The sequence below is a fragment of the Callithrix jacchus genome, chromosome 3, assembly GCF_049354715.1.
Source record: "Callithrix jacchus isolate 240 chromosome 3, calJac240_pri, whole genome shotgun sequence".
NCBI classification, from domain to species: Eukaryota; Metazoa; Chordata; class Mammalia; order Primates; family Cebidae; genus Callithrix; species Callithrix jacchus.
In genome coordinates, this window is record NC_133504.1 from 7111274 (window position 1) to 7133450 (window position 22177).

Here is a 22177-nt window from a genome sequence, read left to right on the forward strand (position 1 = left end):
GACCTGATGTCAAGCCCCACCATGGTGTCTGGGCGGCCTTCTGCCTGGAGGCCTGGAGCTCAGGAACAGAAAGTGAGGAGGGAGCGGGACTCCCCCGACCTTCAGGACAGCTGCCTTTATGGCAGCCACAGACAGGGGTTTCTGCTGAGCAACGTTTACAGTCTGAATAGGTGTGGAGCCAGAGGAAACAAACCTTTAGGAAGCAACTCTCCTCCCAGCCACGTGCGCAAAGTCTTTCTGGAAACCCAGGCAGGAAGTTGCATCAGGCTCTGAGGCTTCCCAGGAGTCAGAACTCTGGTCTTGGCTCCCAGTGACTGAGAAGTGAAGGGTAGCCAAAAGTGTAGAGTCACAAAGGACGTTTTTATTTTATCTCAGTGAATGCTTCTTGTTGGAGGAGGGATGAGATTCTAGCACAAAAGTGTCCATTGTTGATGCCTCTGTGAGGCCAGGAAAACCCATGGCTTTGGACCTGTGACCCTGGTGAGTATTAAATGTGATGATGGTGACTATGCGCCAGGCAGCTAGCCTCCTCATTGATTGACTGATTGATTCATTGATTCATCCATCAAAAGTGCTGCTGTGGTGCGCCGGGTACTGTTCTAGACCAAAGCAGAAAAACCCCTGCCTGCCTCAGGGGACCAAGCGGACACAGATATGCTCCTGTCCCTTGGAAATAATTCCAGAGTATGGAGTGCAGGAAGGAATCAAGAAGGAGGAAAAAGGACAATAAAAGAAACAAAAGCAGCAGGGGAGCACAAGGGATGAAGATGCCCAGAGTCAGAGCCCAGCGTCCAGCACGTGGCTTGGGTGCTTCTGGTTATTACCATGGTTACCGGCCCTGCTGGCTGCCCCCGGAGCAGACAGCGCGTTTCTGTTACTTCTGTAACGTTCATAGAAGACAGTTCCAAAGCCTCTGTGTGGCTGGACTAAAATCTGCCAGTGAACATCTAGTGCTGAGAAAATGATCCAGAAATTCTCAACATTTGGTTTCCTCTCCAAGACTGGGCATATCTACAAAAAATTCAAACATTTTACACAGAGAGTTGTGGGGATTTCATTTGACCCTGTGATGCATTTATCTAAATGTGGTTGCGAATTAGAAAGCAGGTCAGGCATGCAGAGAAAGAGGGAAGCCAGAAGGTTGAGGGCCTAGGAATGTCTGGTCATGGGCATTGCTAGGACAGGCCTTGGGGACGGGGCTGCCACAATAGGACGCCCAAGTCAGCAGGAAGCCTTGAGCCTGTGGGCACTGGATGACCAGTTTCTGGGCAGAGCATGATTATGTGCAACAGAGGTAAACTGCCTCTTTGCCATTTTCCCAGGGACCAGCTGTACCCACCCGACCTCCAAGAGAACTCTCCATGCCGTGCACAGGACATTGAGTGGACGCTTGTCTCATTTTCCCCAGCGTGGAAAATCATTCCTGGAATGCTGGGGGCCATGGAGAGGCCCTTCCCCTTCCAGAATGGGAAAGCCAAGCTGGTTGGGAAACAGCTCAACTCAAGCTGCTGCTGTTACGGGTGGCCTCCCCTAGGCCTTCCCTCGTCCCAGCTGCATTTCCCTACATTTTCCATCTGAATATGTGTCACGTTCTCCCAAATCCAGCAGCCACCATGCCTGGTCTCACTGAGGGCTTGCATCGTCTGAGCTGTTTCAGTATAAACATTGAAAAACAAAAGTATCCTTTTCCACTGATCTCAGCCTAGGCAGTTGAGAACTTTTTAAGAAGATTGCTCAGTAGAGCAAGAAGGAAATTAGAAGGAAAATTCAAAAGCTTAGATGTGGATGAGCTTACAAAGCATAGGCCTGTCTTACAAGCATCTAAATTCTCCTTCCAGGCTGACTGGGGCTCAGGGAATGGGCCCCACGCTGTGGGAAACCAGACTAAGCTCTTCGCCTTTTAAAGAAAATTTAGTTGGCACTGATTGGACTTCATGTCCTTTCCGAACCTGCTTGGAAAGTTAGAAGAATGGGACTGGGGAAGTTTCCAGGCCATCCTGCTGCTTTGTGGCTATGCTGTAGTTTGGATTCCCCTGCTCTGAATGAGAGATAGACAGATGGATAAATGGGTGGCTGGATGGACGGACAGATAGAGAGATAGATGGATGGATGGATGGATGGATGATAGATGGATGGATAAACAGATGGATTAATGGACAGATAGATAATAAACATCTAACTAGAGGTATAGATGGAAAGATAGATGGATAGATGGGCAGGCAGATGATAAATAGATGAATGGATAGATGGATGATAAATGGATGGATGGATGGATGGATGAATAGATGGATAAATGGATAGATAGATGGATGAATATATGGGTAAACAGATGAATGGACAGGTGGATGGAGGGACAGATAAATGGATAGATGAAAAATAGATAGATAGATGGATGGACACGTAGGTTGATGGATGCAATGAATGGATTAGCTAGAGAAATAAATTCCACAAACTGAGGAGACTCGTTTGGAAGAATCAGCTGAATCAGTGGTCAGCAAACTGTGGCCCATTGGCCAAACCCAGCCTGCTGCCTGTTTTGAAAATAACGGAATACAGACAAGCCCATTCATTTGTGTATTTCCTATGGTTGCTTCCATGCTACAGAGGCAGTGTCGAAAGCCAACAGTACTTGTTACCTGACCCTTTATAGAAAAGTGTTCTCCAGCTCCTGACCTGAGTGGACATTGCACTTACCCCTGTTTGTTGGCTTAGGTGAACAAACAACATTCTACAACAAAAAATTTAATGTAATTTCTTATAATAAATACTCCTGGTGTAATGGTATAGGTCAGCTTCCCTTGAAACAGTGAAAACAAACTTTTCAACATACCGGAGAGCTCTTTGCCCTGCTTTGTATGCAGATATTCTGTTCAGCTTTGTGAGAACAAGACACAGAATAAGTGTCAGCTTGGGTTATATGCTAACAGTTTGGTGAAGTGTCTCTAAACGTTCCCCGACTTTATTATGAGATGTAGGAGCTGCTTGCTCTCCCTTCTGCAGCCACCTGTGTATCAGCTGAGGCTGAATGAAGGGATAACTCGCTTTCAATTCCCAGATCAATACTGGTTATGAGATCCAGTCCAACTGAGTCAGTCCTGGACCTAATGAAATACGTTTGGAGCAATGTATAAATGTTTCTCCTTCTTTCAGAGAACCTCAGCTCCACCTGCAAGAGTCAGGAACCTGCAGTTCTTTAGAGAGACCTTCCCAGACCTTATTTATTTAAAACCTTCCCATTTTCACCATAGCAATTATTTTTATTTTTATTTTTTTTGAGACGGAGTTTCGCTGTTGTTACCCAGACTGGAGTGCAATGGCGCGATCTCGGCTCACCGCAACCTCTGCCTTCCGGGTTCAAGCAATTCTCCTGCCTCAGCCTCCCGAGTAGCTGGGATTACAGGCACGCGCTACCATGCCCAGCTAATTTTTGTATTTCTAGTAGAGACGTGGTTTCACCATGTTGACCAGGATGGTCTCAATCTCTTGACCTTGTGATCCACCCGCCTCGGCCTCCCAAAGTGCTGGGATTATAGGTGTGAGCCACCGCGCCTGGCCCCATAGCAATTATTAATCTAAAATATTCTAAATATTAATATTTATCTATTATTAATATTATTAATATGTTACTTAATATATTAATCTAAAATATTCTTACTCCTTTTATGTCATAACTTGGCCCGGGAGTCACCCTTGTTGTTAGACAGCTGGGTAAGGACATGTAGGCAGTACATTTTCTCAGTTTTTGAGGTGTGACAATATCTCTTTGTTGCTCGCTCACGTGAGTAGCAAAATCGGCTTTCTGTAGAACTCATGAGTCATACTTGCTGTGCTTCAAAACACAGACGTCGTTCCATTGTCTTCTGGTAATTGCCACACTAACTTTGCGTTTTTCTCCACAAGTAAGTTAAAAAAGTCTTTTAATGGTTTGTTTAGGAAATTCAAGCATTTCTGGAGCAAACAGTCCTATTTTGGAGTCTAACTTTCCGTGGCAGAGGGTGGACACTTTCAGATGCTGGTGTTCATTTCTGGGAACGCATTTACATTTGTGCCTGTGGTTTTCCTGCAGTGACTCTGGTTTCTTTTTCAGACAGGCTAATCCGGCCCGCAGGGCGGCCTGGCATTCTCTGCCACCTTCTTTCTCCCCGCCGGCATCTCCGTTCCCGTTTCCCTGCGGTGTGGGGCCTCTCGGGTTTGCTCTCCGCACCCCGGTGCCGTTTTCTGCGGCTGCAGTTCTGCCTCCGCCGCCTGCGGTGCAGTTTCGGTTTCGCGATGGCGTTGCGAGCTTCTGACCATCTTCGTGGCCCTCTGCCACGCGGCGCAAGCCACAAACCCAAATGGCACCTGCTGCTTGCTGCCCCTTGCGCCTTCCTCTCGTCCATCCACGGCTGAGGCATTTCTCTCAAGGTCACTTTGTCTCCCTCTTGACTGCCATCACTTCGTCCACAGGTGCCACCACCTCACCCCTCCTTTCTGCCTCCCCTTTGCTCCTCCCAGTCTGTTCTCGATGCGGTCGTTGGAGTAATGGACGCCTACGCACACATTTAAACATGTGTATGTGCAGTGGACCCTCAACCGGCATGGGTTTGAACGATTCGGGTCCGCTTACACGTGGAGGTTCTTCTGCCTCTGTCACCTCTGAGACCAGACCCACCCCTTCTCCTCCTACTCCTTCAATTTTCTCCATAACATTTTCTTTTCTCTGGCTTACTTTATTGTAAGAATACAGTCTATAATGCATATAACACACAAACTGGGAGTTAATCAGCTGTTTAAGGTATCAGGAAGGCTTTCAATCCACACGAGGCTCAATAGTACTTGAAGCTTTCAGTCAACCAGTTACGTTTAGGGAAGTCAAAAGTTATGGGTGAATTTTCAGCTGCTGGGTGGGGTTGGCACCTGTTCAAGGGTCAACTGTATGCATGTGTGTGTGTATAGATGTATGCACGTGCACATACAAATACACACATGTATACATTGAATATACACACACACACACACTCACACTTTCAGTAGCTTTGTTTTGTGCTAAGAATTCAAAGCCCTTTCCCAGCTGTGAAGCTTCTGCGTGAGCCGACACTGCCTGTGTCTCCAAATTCAGCTGTGCCATTTACCAGGCATGTGGGTCTTTTTCAGTTCTTCAGGCAGGAGGAGCTCTTTGTCACCTTAAAGCGCTTTGCTTCCTCCGCCAGGAATATCCGTTACTTTCTTGCCATATCTTGCTCAGATGGAATACTACAGAAGCCTTTCCTGCCTGGAAGCCTTTCACCGTTTATCTAAGTAGGTGCTCCCTGCCCCCAATCAGCCCCTTGTTTGATTCCTTAATAGCAATTATGGTTACAAGTTATTTATTTATGAGTGCATCGTCTGTGAACCTCACCGAAGTGTAAGCTGCCTTTGGGTGGCATCTTGTTTGTTCTAGCCATCTCTGGATTCTCCACCCCTAGCAATCTCGGCTCACTGCAACCTCCACCTCCCAGGTTCAAGTGATTCTTGTGCCTCAGCCTCTCAAGTAGTTGTGATTACAGGTGTGCACCACCATGCACAGCTAATTTTTATAGTTTTAGTAGAAATGGCATTTCATCTTGTTGGCCAGGCTGGTTCCGAACTCCTGACCTTAAGTGATTCTCCTGCCTCGACCTCCCAAAGTGCTGGGGTTACAGATGTGAGCCACTGGGCCTGGTCTTCATAATGGGTTTTTAATAAATATTTGTTAAAAGCATTGGTTCATCGCATATTAGTAATTTTCATCTTCACTTATACACTGTATATAACTTATTTTAGTATTATGTACATTTCATTTGCTTAAAGTCTCCTTAAAACAACTTTTTAGACTTTATAGTTAAATGTAAATATTCTTGCTGATTCCTTTTATGTCATAACTTTGCTCTGGTTATTCCTTATATTATTATTTACTATGGTTATTCCTTATGGTGTTTTGTTTGTTTAATACAGGTTATATCTTTTGATGACCTATAGAGGATTCCAATGTGTTGAAGCTCTTCAGTCCTCCTGAGGGAATGTGTTCTCTTTCCAGGTCCACAAGGGGGCGTAGTTTTAAGGGCAAGAACTTCCCAGCATTCATGCCCCACTCCCATGCCTCTCCATCCGGGAGATTTAACGGTTTCTGTTTTAATTTTGACGGGTCAAAAGTCAATCACTCCAGCGGAAGTTCTAAGGAACTGCTTTCATTGGCCAGGCGGCTTGGAGAGGGAGGGAATTCCTCCCAGGTTAAAGGCCCCTTTCTTCCACACCCCTTTGGACTCCATGTTTGGACCCCCTCCCATGAACAATGTCTTCTTTCGTGGATTTCCCCTCTGGGGTTCCCTTCTACACACACGTCTCTCTCTCTGTCTCTCTCTCTCTCTCTCTCTCTCTCTCTCTCTCTCTCTCTCTCTCTCTCTCGGAAGCTTTCTCTCTTCCTCTCCCTTTTCTCTTTCTCTACCTAAATAAATGACTTTTCTGCAAAAACTTTCTGAGTCTGGCACTGACGAGCGCACTGCGCCGTGGGCTCCTCTCCCATTCTTGAGAGAATGATAGACCAAGAACCTGGAGAAACGCCCTCTCGGGGGAGCTGAGGGCTCCCCTGAATCCTTGAAACCCCACACTCCCGTAGATTAGGTTGAGAGTCTTCTAAGTCATCAAGATGAAATATCTTTCCTATTTGCTGTAGCTTTTTTTTCTTTTTTTTTTTTTAATTTTTTATTGGATTTTAGGTTTTGGGGTACATGAGCAGAGCATGCAAGACAGTTGCGTAGGTACACACATGGCAGTGTGCTTTGCTTTTCTTCTCCCCTTCACCCACATTTGGCATTTCTCCCCAGGCTATCCCTCCCCACCTCCCCCTCCCACTGGCCCTCCCCTTTTCCCCCCAATAGACCCCAGTGTTTAGTACTCCCCTTTCTGTGTCCATGTGTTCTCATTTTTCATCACCCACCTATGAGTGAGAATATGCGGTGTTTCATTTTTTGTTTTTGTGTCAGTTTGCTGAGGATGATGTTCTCCAGATTCATCCATGTCCCTACAAACGACACAAACTCATCATTTCTGATTGCTGCATAATATTCCATGGTGTATATGTGCCACATTTTTCCAATCCAGTCTATTATCAATGGGCATTTGGGTTGATTCCAGGTCTTTGCTATTGTAAACAGTGCTGCAATGAACATTCGTGGGCATGTGTCCTTATAGTAGAACTATTCATAGTCTTTTGGATACATACCCAGTAACGGGATTGCTGGGTCAAATGGAATTTCTATTTCTAAGGCCTTGAGGAATCGCCACACTGTCTTCCACAATGGTTGAACTAATTTACACTCCCACCAACAGTGTAAAAGTGTTCCTTTGTCTCCACATCCTCTCCAGCATCTGTTGTCTCCAGATTTTTTAATGATCGCCATTCTAACTGGCGTGAGATGGTATCTCAATGTGGTTTTGATTTGCATCTCTCTGATGACCAGTGACGATGAGCATTTTTTCATATGATTGTTGGCCTCATATGCTGTAGCTTTAAAAAATTATCGCCGCCCCCGCACCCCCACCCCGCGTGTTTCCTCCCTTATTTACTCATCCCTAAAGGAAGTGACGTCTGTAAAGCGCCAGTGCTTGTTCAGAGCGAGGGTGAGTGAGCTGATTGTCGCGATCTGGTCCTCGTGTGTGGAGACCCATCCTCGTGCTCGGGGGAGGACATTGCGCGGTGCTCCCTCCCAGCCTGATCCCGATTCCTCACAGGCACTTGCCTACGGAAGCTTTATTTCCCCAGACTTCCAGCTTCTCCTGCCTTGTCTGATTGATTGTTCTCTGGTTCTGTGTCCTGAGTCCAAGGACGGCCCGAGAAGCTTCCGTTGCTAACACGCTGCTCTGCGTGTTTCTTTCCTCCTCTTCTGCCACTAGGACAGCTCTACTCGTGTTTTTCCTAAAATGTGATGAGCCTCCAGCAGTTTCTTCTGCTTTCTGCACAGGTGGTTTTTCTTTCCTTGCTTTTTAAGTTCCTGTCTCTGAATGAATCTAGATGAAAAGGGATGGGATGAGTGGTGGATAGCACTGAGGGTAACCGCACAGCACAAAGAGTGGCTCCCTTGTGATTTTCTGGTAGTTTCTGAGTTCAGGTTCTGGGTCCTGGGAGGAGACAGCTGACACAGGGTGGTGAGAAATTCCTCCAGTCTTTCTTAGATGCGTTCACTTTTCTGAAGTAATGCCTGAAGATGCCATTAAGAGCAGCTGTGGTAGGTTTTCCTTCCACCCCGTTCTGTCTGCCATGTAGTTAATGAAACATCTTTCCGTATTTTCCATGTGGTTACTCATCAAGCCTAGTTTTGAGGATGGTGTGAGTTTTTTGTTTTATTTTCTTCTGGAGGCTGAAAAAAAGTTGCATTTTAGGGTTGCTGATAAGATCTAATTAAAACCCAATTTTTAAAATATTAGAGAATTTTCCTCAATATAGCATAAATAATGGCCATTAAATATGTGCTTTTCCCACTCTTAATCAGCTCTATACTAGGAATTAGCACTAAAAATATTAGAAGATTTTATATATGCATATTTGGTTGAGACTATTTAAAGAATTTCTTCATCTTAGCTATAATGGACTCTCATTTTACTCTGCTTTCTTTCCTAATTAGACTCGGAACAACAGCTGTTGTCTGTATCTCTTCAATTTTAATCTACCTTTTCTTTTTAATTTTCAGCTATATGTTAACAGATACTGGCTAGAAAAACACAAAAATTAAGTAACTTGAGTGGGTCAATAAAAAGATTGTTCTGTTTCTTTCAGGGTTTTTAAGGACTCTAACGAATAAAACAGAACCAGAGAAGTTACAAAGCATGTGTTTACCACTCAGCAACAGAGAATTTCAAATCAGTACTTTAAATCATTATTATACATCAAAATACATTTACTATATTATTGTACATATAAATATATTTAATCGGTGTTTTAAATATAATTTGAGTTTTCAAGCATGTATATTTATCACTCAGCAGAAAGAATTTTAAATATGTAATGATTATATGTAAATACAATACATATATATTTTATATAATTAAAAATATTTAAATATATACTACATATTTTACATTAAAACATTAAATATGTTTTATAGTTATTTACATGGTATATATTAAATATATGCTGTATATGTTTAAAAGATTTAAAATTCTGTTGCTGATAAAACATTTTTAACTTGTGTTTTTGTTTGAAATATACATACATATATACGTTATGTATTATATGTATATATATGTCACGCATGTATGGGTATATTTCTCCATTGTACCGTATTTACTTTTAGAACAATAATCTAGGGACAAAAATTGAGAGCTTTAGCTCTTAGTGAGTACAAACTGTAGACTGTAGGTTGGCACAAAATCTGAATGGGAGCCAGTGGATTTGGTGAGTAAATCCTTGCAACAAGCCCTTTGGTGGTCTAAAGCTAAAGACATTTCAGCTGAAAGCCCGACAGGGATTAGGACCGTATTTTCTGTATTTTGAAAATAGCGCTCCCCCTTGTGGCCATTCCCATGCTGACTTCTAAAGTTGAGTTCTGAGAACTCTTCCGGTTTTAAGAGGAGCGTCTCTCCCAGTTTTTCTTTCTGCTTTTATATTGTAGCCCTGTGTTTGAGATGGATTTCAGTCTCCACTCGCCCCTTCAGTCAAGAAGCATTGTTTATTGTTATGTTGATGATGTTGACAGACCCTGCGTGGAGGGTAATGGGTCAGGACTCGTTTCTGCTGCGTTTGACGTCATCCCAGGGTTGGGGGCTAGTAGTGAGGAGGTCAGCGGGCTAAGACTCCAGGACACCAGGTTTGGGTCCTGGCTGTATCATTAAATGGTATTGTTATTTCCCGTCCAGGCTCAAAGCCGTTATTTATGTAGCCAAAGGCCTCAGAGATGATTACTCTGCAGCACACCCTCCCGTTCTGAGAGTCTAGCTCTAGAGTATTTGGGAAGGGGGTATGTTAGACCCTGGCTTCTGCCATTTTTCCTGGGGGCTTATTCCACATGCCTGGCTTGCTGTGAGTTCAATCATGTGGCTGCCTGGGAACCTAGTGAGAAGAAAACCCAAGCACAAATCCACTTGGAGAACTCCAGCAGCATTTCAGCGAGGAGGTGCCATGTCCTGTACCTAGGGGCTGGTGGGATGACAGCTTGTACTGGTGGAACGGTTTTTGGAAGAGATCCCCAAGGGACACACATTCCTTAAAATGTGACAAGCACAATGAGGGACTCCATTTTAAATCTCTCAAACTAGCAAAGATTATTTTAAATTATGCTCGATGCATGCAAGGTTTGGTTAGATGGGCACATTGATGGGGTATAAACAGGTTGATTCTTGTGAAGGCAGTTTGGAAATATCAATAACGTTTTTTCTATATGTGTATGTGCGTATAATATGTATTGATAAGTTACTATATGTTAATAAAATACTATACATAAGTACATTATATATATCTTACATGGAACACATTTTACTTATTGTATTATAAACACAGTTTTGTATCCCGTTTATTTTTTGTGAACATTATATTGTATATTCCCTAGTTATTACCATTTGAAACATGACTTTTTTGTTTTTTGAGACGGAGTCTCGCACTGATGCCTGGGCGGGAGTGCAGTGGTGAGATTTCAGCTCATTGCAACCTCTACCTCCCTGGGTTCAAGTGATTCTCCTGCCTCAGCCTCCCACGTAGCTGGGATTACAGGTGCCTGCCACCAAGCCTGGCTATTTTTTTTTTTTTTGTATTTTTAGTAGAGATGGGGTTTTACTATGTTGGCCAGGCTGGTCTCAAACTCCTGACCCTGTGATCAGCCCGCCTCAGCCTCCAAAAGTGCTGGGATCACAGGTGTGAGCCACTGCGCCTGGCCAAAAACATGACATTTAATGGTTCCCTAATATGCAAATCTATTGACAAACATAATTTTATAACTACTATTTCTGCTATAACAGACAGCACTGATGTGAACATACCTGTACATAAATCTTGTCTGTATTTGTACTTTTGAAAGTCACAGTTTCCAAGAACCTATTTGTGTATTTGTGAGGTTAGGTGAGGACTTACTGTACTTGAAAAAAAAAAAAACCTCCCCAAAAGTAGGTGAGCAAGAGCCTTTCACTGTTGTAGTCATTTGATTGATTAGATATGTAAAATATGGCTTGTTCATCTATTTAGACGATAATTATAAATATACCAAATTTACATTTAAATGTTTTTCATTTGTTTCTAATTGAGCTATGATCTGTGGAATGTCAAGGTATCTTTTTGCTTTTACCGGGTCGTTATGGCCCATTGGTATTATGTTATTAATTAAAGAAAGTAAGTGGGCTGGGCTCGGGGGCTCACACCTGTAATCCCAGCACGTTGGGAGGTTGAGGCGGGGTGGATCACTTGAGGACATGAGTTGGAGACCAGCCTGGCCATCATGGTAAAACCCCGTCTCTACTAAAAGTACAAAATTTAGCCACACATGGTGGCCTATGCGTGTAATCGCAGCTACTTGGGAGGCTGAGGCACGAGAATCACTTGAACCTGGGAAGCGGAGGCTGCCGTGAACTGAGATGGCGCCACTGCACTCCAGCCCCGGTGACAGAGCAAGACTCCGTCTCAAAAAACAAACGTAACTGGTCCTAAGTTGTCTGTTAGCAGCGGTAGTCAAGTGAAGACTGAAAACATTCCATCTTGGAGGAGGAATTAAGGCAAAAGCAAGCAAGCAGCCCCGCCCCCACCATCCACCCGAAGTGCACGCAATCGTTTGCTTCACGGCATTTTTGTGTAACGCATTGTGTTTTCAGAATCCTCCTCACAATCTTGCCTCTCCTGCTGCTTTGTGTTAATGAAGGCCGACTTGGGCAAGCGGAAGCTCTGTGCAGGGGGGGCTGGGCCCTTTCCTCTGACACACTGGGCACTTCCTCCTGGCCTCACCAGCCAGCGTGTGTTACAACTTGCAGGAGAGTATTACTACATCTGAGCACTCAGAAATTAGATGCCGACACTGAGTATTGATTTACATAACAATCTACATATTGATAGTTTTTCGGGAGCTACTCGCAGTCCCAGTGGCGCAGCTGCGGTGCACTCCATGGCATCTGGAGGTGGTGTTCCTACTGATGACGAGCAGGCGACTGGGTTGGAGAGGGAAGTCATGTTGACTGCAAGAAAGGGACTGGACCCACACAATATACTGCATCCAAAGGGAGTTTCAGGCTCTTAACGAAGACCCTCATTTAGTCCCCTCCATCACCAACAAGAGAATAGTGGGCTGCGTCTGTGAAGAGGACAGCAGTGCCATCATCTGGTTTCGGTTGCACAAAGGCGAGGCCCAGTGATGCCCCAGCTGTGGAGCCTATTACAAGCTGGTGCCCCACCAGCTGGCACACTGAGCACCTGCAGTAAGTTACTCAAAATATGCTGTAAAACTGCTTCTTTCCAGTAAAGGCTAGCCTTAAAAAGAAGTCTTAGTGCCTTTGCCTAGGACTTTTGAAAGCCACAGTTTCCAAGAACCTATTCATGAGGTTGGGTGAGGACTTACTGTACTTGGAAAAAAAACACCTCCCCAAAAGTAGGTGAGCAAGAGCCTCATGTAGTATACCTGTCCACAACACAGAAAGGGCGTGTGCAACCAACAGCTGTTGAATTAAAAATCATCCTGGCATGTAAAGGTGACTGGCATTATGGAAATAGTTTATGTTGCCATTATTATTATTGTTAATTTTTTTTGAGTCAGGGTCTCACTCTGTCACCCAAGCTGGAGTGCAGTGGCATGACCTTGGCTCACTGCAACCCCTGCCTCCTGGGTTCAAGCGATTTTCCCCCTCAGCCTCCCAAGTAGTTGGGATTACAGACATGTGCCACCACACTTGGCTAATTTTTGTATTTTTAGTTGATACGGGGTTTCCCCATGTTGGCCAAGCTGGTCTTGAACTCCCGACCTCAGGTGATCTGCCTGCCTCGGCCTTGGCATGAGCCACCGCGCCTGGCCTATGTTGACATGATTCATCCTCTTAAAATAATAATAAAATAATTGGAAAAATAGCTTGAAGAAAATTAAGCTTTTTATCTGGAATTTTGAAGATTTTTTTTTTTAACAAGTGTTTGTATCGTTTCTTTGTCCTAATCACAAACAGGACATTTCAAAGCATAACAAAGACACAATTCTCACTGCGCTGCTATGGCTTCGGCGGGAATTTCAGCAGCGGTTCTGCTGGTTGTCCTGACCAATGCCAGCACTTTTGTACGCTGGTAGATGCGAACAGTGTAAATTGCCTTTGTTGTTTACAAGGATGCTCTCGTGCGTATTTCTCATTCAATTTTTAATTAGCTAAAACTTGATTGATACTTAACGCATAACTGTGTGCTTTAAGTATATGTGTCCTTGTTATTTCCATTTTAGAGCCAAACTTTGGACATGGACATTTAGAGATTAAATAGCTTTCTCACTCAAAGGTTCGGGTTAGCAGTCAAACCCCTAGCCTGTGATCGCTTTCCCTGCATCATGAGGTTTCTAAAAACGTGAAATAAACTTGGTTTTATAAGTAGAGCCAGACTCTTCATACTCTTCCCAGGTACAGGAAGTTGTAAGAACACCTTCTCCCTGGCTTTAAGAAGGTCAGAAGCTGCAGCTGTTAGAGAGTCCACATGGCTCCCAGGGACAGCCCCTCCTACGCTGTCCTTCAGTGCCCCTGTCTGTTCACCCATGAGGAGTGGTTTAGAAGCCTCCAAGCGCAGGTTACACAGAGCCCAGGTCACAGACAGGATGCCAGGCTCCCACCCCATAGCCCCTTTTTCCCCCCACTCACCCCTTGACTGGTGCCTTAAGAATATGTCACAGTTACCAACACTGCAGTTATGGGGAGTGGATTCGAGCTTCTAAAAGTAGGTGAGCTGATGGTTTACTGGCAGAAATAGGACCCGCTTGCAGAAGTGTCGTGGTCCTGGCTGCTCACGACGATCCACAATGAATCGATCGCTAAATTTTCTGGACTTTTTGGAGCCAGTTATTAAATGCTTCCATTATTAAATAATACACACTGAAAGAATGCTTCTGGTTCCTGCAGCTCTATGAAGGTAGCGTGATTGCTGTGAATAGCTCTCAAGCTGAAAGAGATTTCTGTTTGATGAATGTGATTTTCATGAGGATGAGAAATCGTTTAACAGCAGAGCGCGTATCAGATTTAGCAGCCATAAAGTCCTGGGAAAAGAAGCTGCAGATCAGAATGCATCTCCATTTGACAAATCATGGTTGAATTACAACCACGAGTTGACTAAGAATACAAGATTTTAGCAAAAATCAACCAAAAATTTCACAGAATTTTATTCTATGAGAATCAATGGCTATGTGAAATTTACGTGGAAGAATAGCATATGTTTGATTATTGACTGTAAATTGTGTATTACACAGCCTTGATCTCAAATATGTGCATATTATACTTTGTCCTAGGCCCTTTAGGCTGCTCTTACAAAATGTCATAAACTGTGTGGCCTGGAAACAACAGAAATGTGTTTCTTACGGTGCTGGAGGCTGGGACACAACCCTCCTGGGACCGGGAGGTTCTCTGTCTCATGAGGGCCTGTTTCCTGGTGTGTACATGGTGTCTTTGTGTCCTCACATGGCAGTAGGGGCAAGCAGGTCTCTGGGAGCTCCTTTATAAGGGCGTTAATCCCATTTCTGAAGACCCACCTTCACTGACCTAATAATCACCTCCCCAAGGCCTCATCTCCTAACTCCAGGGTTAGGATTGAAAACATAGGAATTTTGGGGAACAGAAATGTTCAGTTCATTGCATGTACATATTCATATTGTGTGAATATACAGTATATAGTATTTACATACTCTATGTATATATGCATAATACAGTAATAAATATTGCATATACATATATTCACACACGTTGCATTTGTATATACTATATATATAATATATACATACTACATGTATAAATAGTTATATATAGTATAAAAGTACTATATGTATATATAGTATATATCATATAAAAGGCATTAATCCCATTTCTGAAGGCTCCACTTTCATTAACCTAATCGCCTTCCCGAGGCCTCCTCTCCTAACTTTGGGGGTTAGGATTTAAACGTGAATTTAGGGGGACAGAAACATTCAGTTCATTGCATGTACATATACGTATATTCACACCCACATATTATGTGTGTATATATAGTATGTTTACATGCTGTATGTGTGTATATAGTATGTTCACATGCTGTATGTGTGTATATAGTATGTTCACATGCTGTATGTATGTATATAGTATGTTCACATGCTGTATGTGTGTATATAGTATGTTCACATGCTGTATGTGTGTATATAGTATGTTCACATGCTGTATGTGTGTATATAGTATGTTTATATGCTGTATGTGTGTATATAGTATGTTTACATGCTGTATGTGTATGCATATGTGCATAATTCAATAATACAATACATATTGCATATACATATTTTCACATGCATATTGTATGTAAATATATAGTATATACATACTATAAACATGCATAGGCGTGTATGCATAATACAGTAACATATACTGCATACGGTATATGTATATGCAATATGTATTATTGTATAATGCATATATATATATATATATATATATATATATATTTGAGACCCTATTTTACACATTTACCAGCACACCACTGCTTTTGAGAATGAAAGGGGTGTCATTATTACATATGTTGACATACTGGGTGGAATCAGGACAGTCCCAGGCAATCCCAGAACCTGTGGTCCTCACAAGACCGCCTAGGTCAGTCCAGCACACGGTCTCCCTCTGGGCTGTCATTTTCTTACCGCTCCCTCCCCCACCAGAGACCCTGCACAATCACTCCAAAAAGGCTCTTTCTCGCTGAGTCCCTTTGCCACAGGGAGTGACGGGAGCATTAAGTTACCTCCTGAGCAACCATCTTCATCCTGCTTCGTCCCTTCCGCAGGCTTCATGGAAGCACCGTTTCTGGCATTGATTAGCTCTGAGACCATTGAAGGGTCCCTTATAAAGTTTGTGGGTCTTAATGTTCTTACAGCAAACGGGGCTAATAGACCCACCATGCAGGGCTGCAAGGATTAGAACTAGACTGTGTCAAGGGCTTTCTACGTGCTTGGCAGAAGATACACGCTCGATGAATGACACTGTTTTTGCTATTGTTACTGCTCCTGCTGCTACTTGTTTGAGTGTCCCTGTCTCAGGCTCTGAGTTTGGGCCCCTGGGACTTTGATGGTTCAGACTCCTTTTACCACTCTAACGCTGACAGTCTCTCCACCCCTTCCCATGCCCAGTCCTGACTTACGGGGAGTGGTCACAGTGAGGTGTAACCAGGGGTCACTCTGCTGTTTTCCTTAAGGGCCTGGTACTTAGGGGCGGGCCTCTGGAAACAGCTCTGGGTCCTCAAACCTGTCCTCGGCCCTAGCTACATGATCCAGCTGTACATACTATACCCATCAGGCCAACCAGACTGCTTCAGTGCTGGCCATGGCGGTCAGTCCAGAGGGCCTCCTCATCCAACACGGGCCAATGAGAAAACCCCTTCCTGGACTTTTCTGAGTTGGAATGAAGGGAAGGAGTCAGTGCCTTTGATTGGGAGCTTGAGGCTCAAGAGCGAATGGAGACACGTTGGCTATCTACAAGAGCCAGTGGGAGAGTCTGAAACCAATGACACAGTGAACTAGACCCCAGACGGCGGAAGAGTCCTGCTAGAACAGAGGTCACTGAGGCCTGACTGCATCCTGACCCTCTCTCAAGGCACACTGAGATCTCCACTCCCATCAAAAGGCACAATCAGTCTGGCACAGTGGCTCACACCTGTAATTCCAGCACTTTGGGAGGCCAAGGTGGGCAGATCACAAGGTCAGGAGTTCGAGACCAGCCGGACCAACATGGCAAAACCCCATCTCTACTAAAAATATAAAAATTAGCCAGGAATGGTGGTGTGCACCTATAATTCCAGCTACTCAGGAGGCTGAAGCAGGAGGCTCACTTGAACCTGGGAGGCAGAGTTTGCAGTGAGCCGTGTTGGCGCCACTGTACTCCTGTACTCCAGCCTGGATGACAGAACAAGACTCCATCTCAAAAAAAAAAAAAAAAAAAAAAAAAAAGAGGCATCATCTCAATTCCTCTCCCTCGCCTGCTCGCCTGCCTTCCGTCCCTCCCTCCGTCCATCCGTCCCTCCCTGCCTCCCTATCTTCTTTCCTTCCTTCCTTCCTTCCTTCCTTCCTTCCTTCCTTCCTTCCTTCCTTCCTTCCTTCCTTCCTTCCCTCCCTCCCTCCCTCCCTCCCTCCCCTCCCTCCCTCCCTCCCTCCCTCCCTCTCTCCTTTGTCTCCAGTCTCGCTATGTTGTCCAGGCTGGGCTCAAACTCCTGGGCTCAAGAGGGCCTCCCACCCCAGCCCCTTGAGTAGCTGGAACTACAGGCACCCACTATGCCTGGGTCTCTGGTTTTCTTCATTGAGTCTCCAATGAATGGGAGGCTTTAAGCCTGAAAAGTGTGACACTTATTTCTTTAAGCCCCAAAGACTCCAAAGTACTACGCCTGTGCTTCTGAAGGGTTTCTTAAGGGTGATGTGTTTCCAGAATAATTCACCATAACTTTTGTGCACGGGGCGAGATGACTTAGCCATTTGTGCTTGCTGGTCGGGTCCCTGAGTCTGTAGCAGTGACTTCCACAGGGTCTTTGTGGTGGGATGCCACTGCCAGTTACTCTCAATCTTTGCCTAAGCCAATTCAAGTCTGCTTTCCTTCACTTGCAGTAACCACAAAAGCATTCCTAATGAGTCCTCCTGAGGCCCCCAGGTTCAGGAAAGGGAAATCAGACACTCTTTGCCCCTGCTCCTGGGAAAATATGTAGGGAACCAGCCCCATACCCCACCTGTGGGTACGCCGAGTTCAGTGGTGACAAAGGAATGAGAAAAAGGTGAAGAATGCATAGTGGGACCGGGGGCCGTCACTTGCACTGGAGGCAGTGAAATCCCGGAGCTCTGATCTCTCACAGTGTTTATTGGTTACAATTGCTTTGATCTATAGGGTAGGTGGGGGAGTGATGGTGAGGTGAATCATTGAGCCGGAAGTGAATCAGTGGCCGGAACGAAATCAGTGAGCCGGAACTGGTGTGTTGTTCTAAAGATTGATAACAGTGGCCGTTTGGGAGTTTCGCAAAACAAGAACACGTGGTTATCTTCAGCCTTTTATCTATGTGCAGCTGGTGGAACGTGGGCCTTACAAGGAGCCTACAAGTCTGGTTACTCTTAGGGCTGTGAAGGGGTTTTACATCCTTGAGCTCAATGTTTATGGTAACAGAGCCTGGGTCACCCTGCACGGGAACGTGAGGAGCGGAGAAGTCTGCCTCCCCAGAGGCCTCCCCAGTTTGTATGTTACTCATATCCAGTTGCTGTAGGCCTTCTGCAAGTCCTTTCTCCTTTGCTGCTTTCCCCAACAGAATAGGCCCCTGTTTCATATCAGGGCTAACTCTCAATGGTCTGTGTCAGATGCTCAAGAGAAGCAGATTTCTGATCCAAATGAAAGGACTGAGATACCAGCACCCAAGCCCCGAGGAACGTGATTCTAGAAGGGTCTCGTGCTCTGGGAGGGTCAGAAGTGGCTTCTACCATCTTGCTTTGGGAGCCCAAGTGAATAACAGACTGAATACCCCGCTGTGCTCTGAAGTAGACACGAGGTGTCCAATTCGAGGGAGCCCGTGCCTCTGCAGCCCCTGCCCCCAAGCCTGTGGCAGGCATTGCCCATCGATCCTGACATGGGCCTGTACACCCTGGCCCACCAGCAGTGCTGCCAGCTGGCCCTTCTCCGGTGCTCTTGGTCCTTCTTGGAGAAGTCATCGGGCTTGTCTTCTTGGCTGAGTGGGCCTCCATGTCTGGAGACCACAGCCTTGAAATGGCTGTTTTGGATGTGGGTCTGTGAATTCTTGCATATGGACGTTCTACAAGTCACAAAGCCATCCTCGTGTCTGCAACTGAAAGGTTAATACCCAGGGAAGGCGGAAATCTCCTTTAAGATTGCTAGTGAAAGGTGGGCTAGACCAGAGGAATATAGAGTTAGGCTTACATAGCAGCCCGGGTTTCCATAGAAACAAGATGCGGTGGCGTCAGATACATGATTCAACTTTTCCACACTGGTTTTAAGCCTGGAAGGAGGCTGGAAGAGGGACTTACTCCCTGTGCAGGGACAGTGCGAATTTTGACAGCAAAGTCCTCCAAAAAGTCTCAGGCAGAGCGCATGGCAGTGACCACACACACACACACACACACACACACACACACACACATCGTGTATGAGCCCCCGCTACAGCCTCGCAGGCTGAACTAGAGTGGCAGATACGCAGCGTAGTCTCGCCTGGGGACAAAAGGTATTGTAACTCATCCTGGAAACACATCACCCTTAAGAAACCCCTCAGAAGCACAGGGGTACTCATTTGGGGTCTTTGGGTTTAATGAAATACAGCATCACATTTTGCAGCTCGAAGCCTCCTATGTATTGGAAACTGGGTGAAGAAAGCCAGAAGTGTGATGCCGCCTGGGTCGAGGGCCCGGCCTGCAGCCTTCGGGGAGCAGCAGCAGGAAGCCGCAGCCCTGACTGGGGGCCTTTGTTCTCCGGAAGCTGGCAGGAGTAGGCCCTTCTGCTCACACTGTCCTCGGGCAGCGTTTGTGTGTCCCGAGGAGCCCACAGTGGTGGCCTCCCAAGGGCAGCGGGAGTTGGGCGTGGAAGGCAGGCTGGGGGCAGCTGGGGGCAGCACTCTTGGTTTCTGCCCCTGCTCCTCCACTCAGCAGCGAGGACTGGGCTCCCAGCCAGGGAAAGGGCTGGAAGCTTTCTGTGAGAAGCAGCCAGTCTTGATTGGCTGGTTGGTTTGAAATGTAGCCATTATTTAATTAGGTTCTTTGCAAGAAATTGAGAACCGCAGTCAGTGAGGATAAATTGTGTTTCTGAGTGAGAACACAGAATGAAGGCAGCCCTAGAGCTAAGGGCTGACTTTGGTTCGGGGCAGAATTTGCGAGTCCACAGCTTTCTGATCTGCCTTGCACTGCTGTGTGAGCCGCATTTCTTTCTCTGTGTGGAAGCATGTGTCTTCCTTTCTCTGTGTGGCAGCGTGTGTCCTTCCTAGTGTCTGTGCGTGTGCAGGAGGGAGACGTGCGGATTTTCACACTGCTGATGGCAGCTCTGTTGGAGGTGGTGATGACAAATTTCTGGTGTTCTATGCAGAGGAGCTCAGTTGAGGACCAGAGGTCTAGTGACTGCTCCGCTCGGGAAAACCACCCTCTGGGCTCTGCGATGCCCATGAGGAGGACTGGAAGGTCCCGGGAGCCAGGCTGCCCACAGCCTTCCCATGCACCGGCTGAAGGGTTTCTTGCCAGGGCTCCGCACTTCCAAGACATATCTTCAGTTGGCGCATACAGGCAATTCGTGAAGTTTAACCACCAGGCACCTCCATTTTAACCCCAGATGGTTTTGCGACAGCAGCAAGAACTTTCTCCTTTTTCAGCTCTGGATTTAGCGGCTGAATGCTTCCCCTTGTGTATGGCTTTTCTTGATGACAAGCAGGTCAGAACTATCTGCCCATTTTCCTGATGGGACAGGGTTCTGCTGCAGAGGGGCTTCCCCCTCCTGAGCTCTTTGGGTTTGAGATTACCCTCCTTCATCTTGCCACTGGAATCGCCTTCTTGGCTACAGGTTTCTTTCCTTAGCTTCCAGCTTCTCGGTTTTTCACTCACCATCTTGCAGCCTGGGAAAGAGCTGGGTCTTGTTTTGATGGAACTCATCATGAAATAGATGCAGAAGCAGAGGCAAAAGTTTCAGTGTTTTATCAGTTGCTTTTAAAGCTACGAATATATAGATTCACAGAACGTGTAGTACTGGAGGAAACCAACATACTACAAGAGAAGAAAGATATTTAGCATGAAAATATACTTAATCCCTGGCCAGTCTTAGGGAGAATGGCATGGCCAGCTCCTCTCAATCTGGGAAGGAGCACTGAGGAGCAAGACCATGGGGGTCCATGTTCTGGAGTCTGATTCTCAGCCGGATGTGAGACTTCTGAGCCCATGGTACAAGTGAGGCTTCCTGGCGGGTCTAAACTTCTGATTAGGAAGAGTGACTTCAGAGTCCGTCAGTAGTTCCCATTTCTTCCAGAAGAGCAAATACAGCATAAATAGTTTCCTACTGCTGTTGTTAAAAACGTATCAGAAATTGAGAGGCTCAAAACAACACATATGTATTATGTTACGCTCTGGATGTCACAAGTCCAAAATGGGTCGTCCGGGCTGAAGTGTTGGCAGGGCTAGGTTTCTTTCTGGGAGACTCTAGGGGAGAACCCTTTTCCTTGACCCATCCAGCTGCCCACGGGATCCTCTCTCTCCCTCTCACTGCACGCAGCAGCAGCCGGGCAAGGTCTTCAGAGCATGACACCTTGCTCTGACCTCCTCTTCTTCCTTCTTCCACATTAAGGCCCTTGTGATTCCCCTGGATGGACTCCAATAATCCGGAATAATCCCCTGTCAACTTTTAATTACGTCTGCTACTTTAATTCTCCCTTTTCATGGAACCTACTTCATCTACAGGCTCTAGGGGTAGGATGTGAGCATCTTTGAGGGGCCATTATGTTATAGGAGTTATTAAGGAATTATTTTAGGCAGATAGAAAAAAGCATCCTTAGAAAGTTTTTTTTCTTTTTTTTGCTTGTCTAGCAGGAAAGCCTCTGCTCTTGGGTGCGGGGCAAGCTTTGATATGCAAATACTGGATGTTACAAACTGGGTCCACCGAAACATGGCAATTCCCATCGTCTTCTTCTTGTCCCCGCATGTGCCTGGCAACATAGCTGCCCGCACATATCCCCACGTGTGTAGAACATCATGGCACCCTGCATTTGCTGATTAAAGGACTAGGGTGGGAAGGTCAGTTCCCCCCCACAACATGAATGACATGTCCAGTGATACCAATCCCCAAACCCTCTGCAAATCAGATACCACCTCCTCCAGCTTCCTTATATAACTGGCTGTTTTCCACAGCACTCGGGGTTCCTTCTTTCAGCTTGGAGATCCCTCCTTCTGTCTCTGTACAGGGGAAGCCTCCTCCTTCTTTCTTGCCTATTAAATTCTCCACTCCTTAAAACCACTCCACATGTGTCCATGTCATTTTATTCAAACTGGTGCAGACCAAGGAACCCGGTATTCCTCCG

General features: G+C 45.6%; 1 protein-coding gene across 2 annotated transcripts in view; it reads left to right on the forward strand.

Moving 5' to 3' along the window:
• Positions 1-7583: 7583 nt before the first annotated feature.
• Positions 7584-22177, forward strand: part of ENPP6 (ectonucleotide pyrophosphatase/phosphodiesterase 6) — a 179693-nt gene continuing 165099 nt past the window's right edge. For both annotated transcript variants that reach the window (XM_078366188.1, XM_035292554.3), the window contains exon 1: positions 7584-7617. The gene's annotated coding sequence lies outside the window, so the exon portion shown is untranslated. The remainder of the gene's footprint in view (positions 7618-22177) is intronic.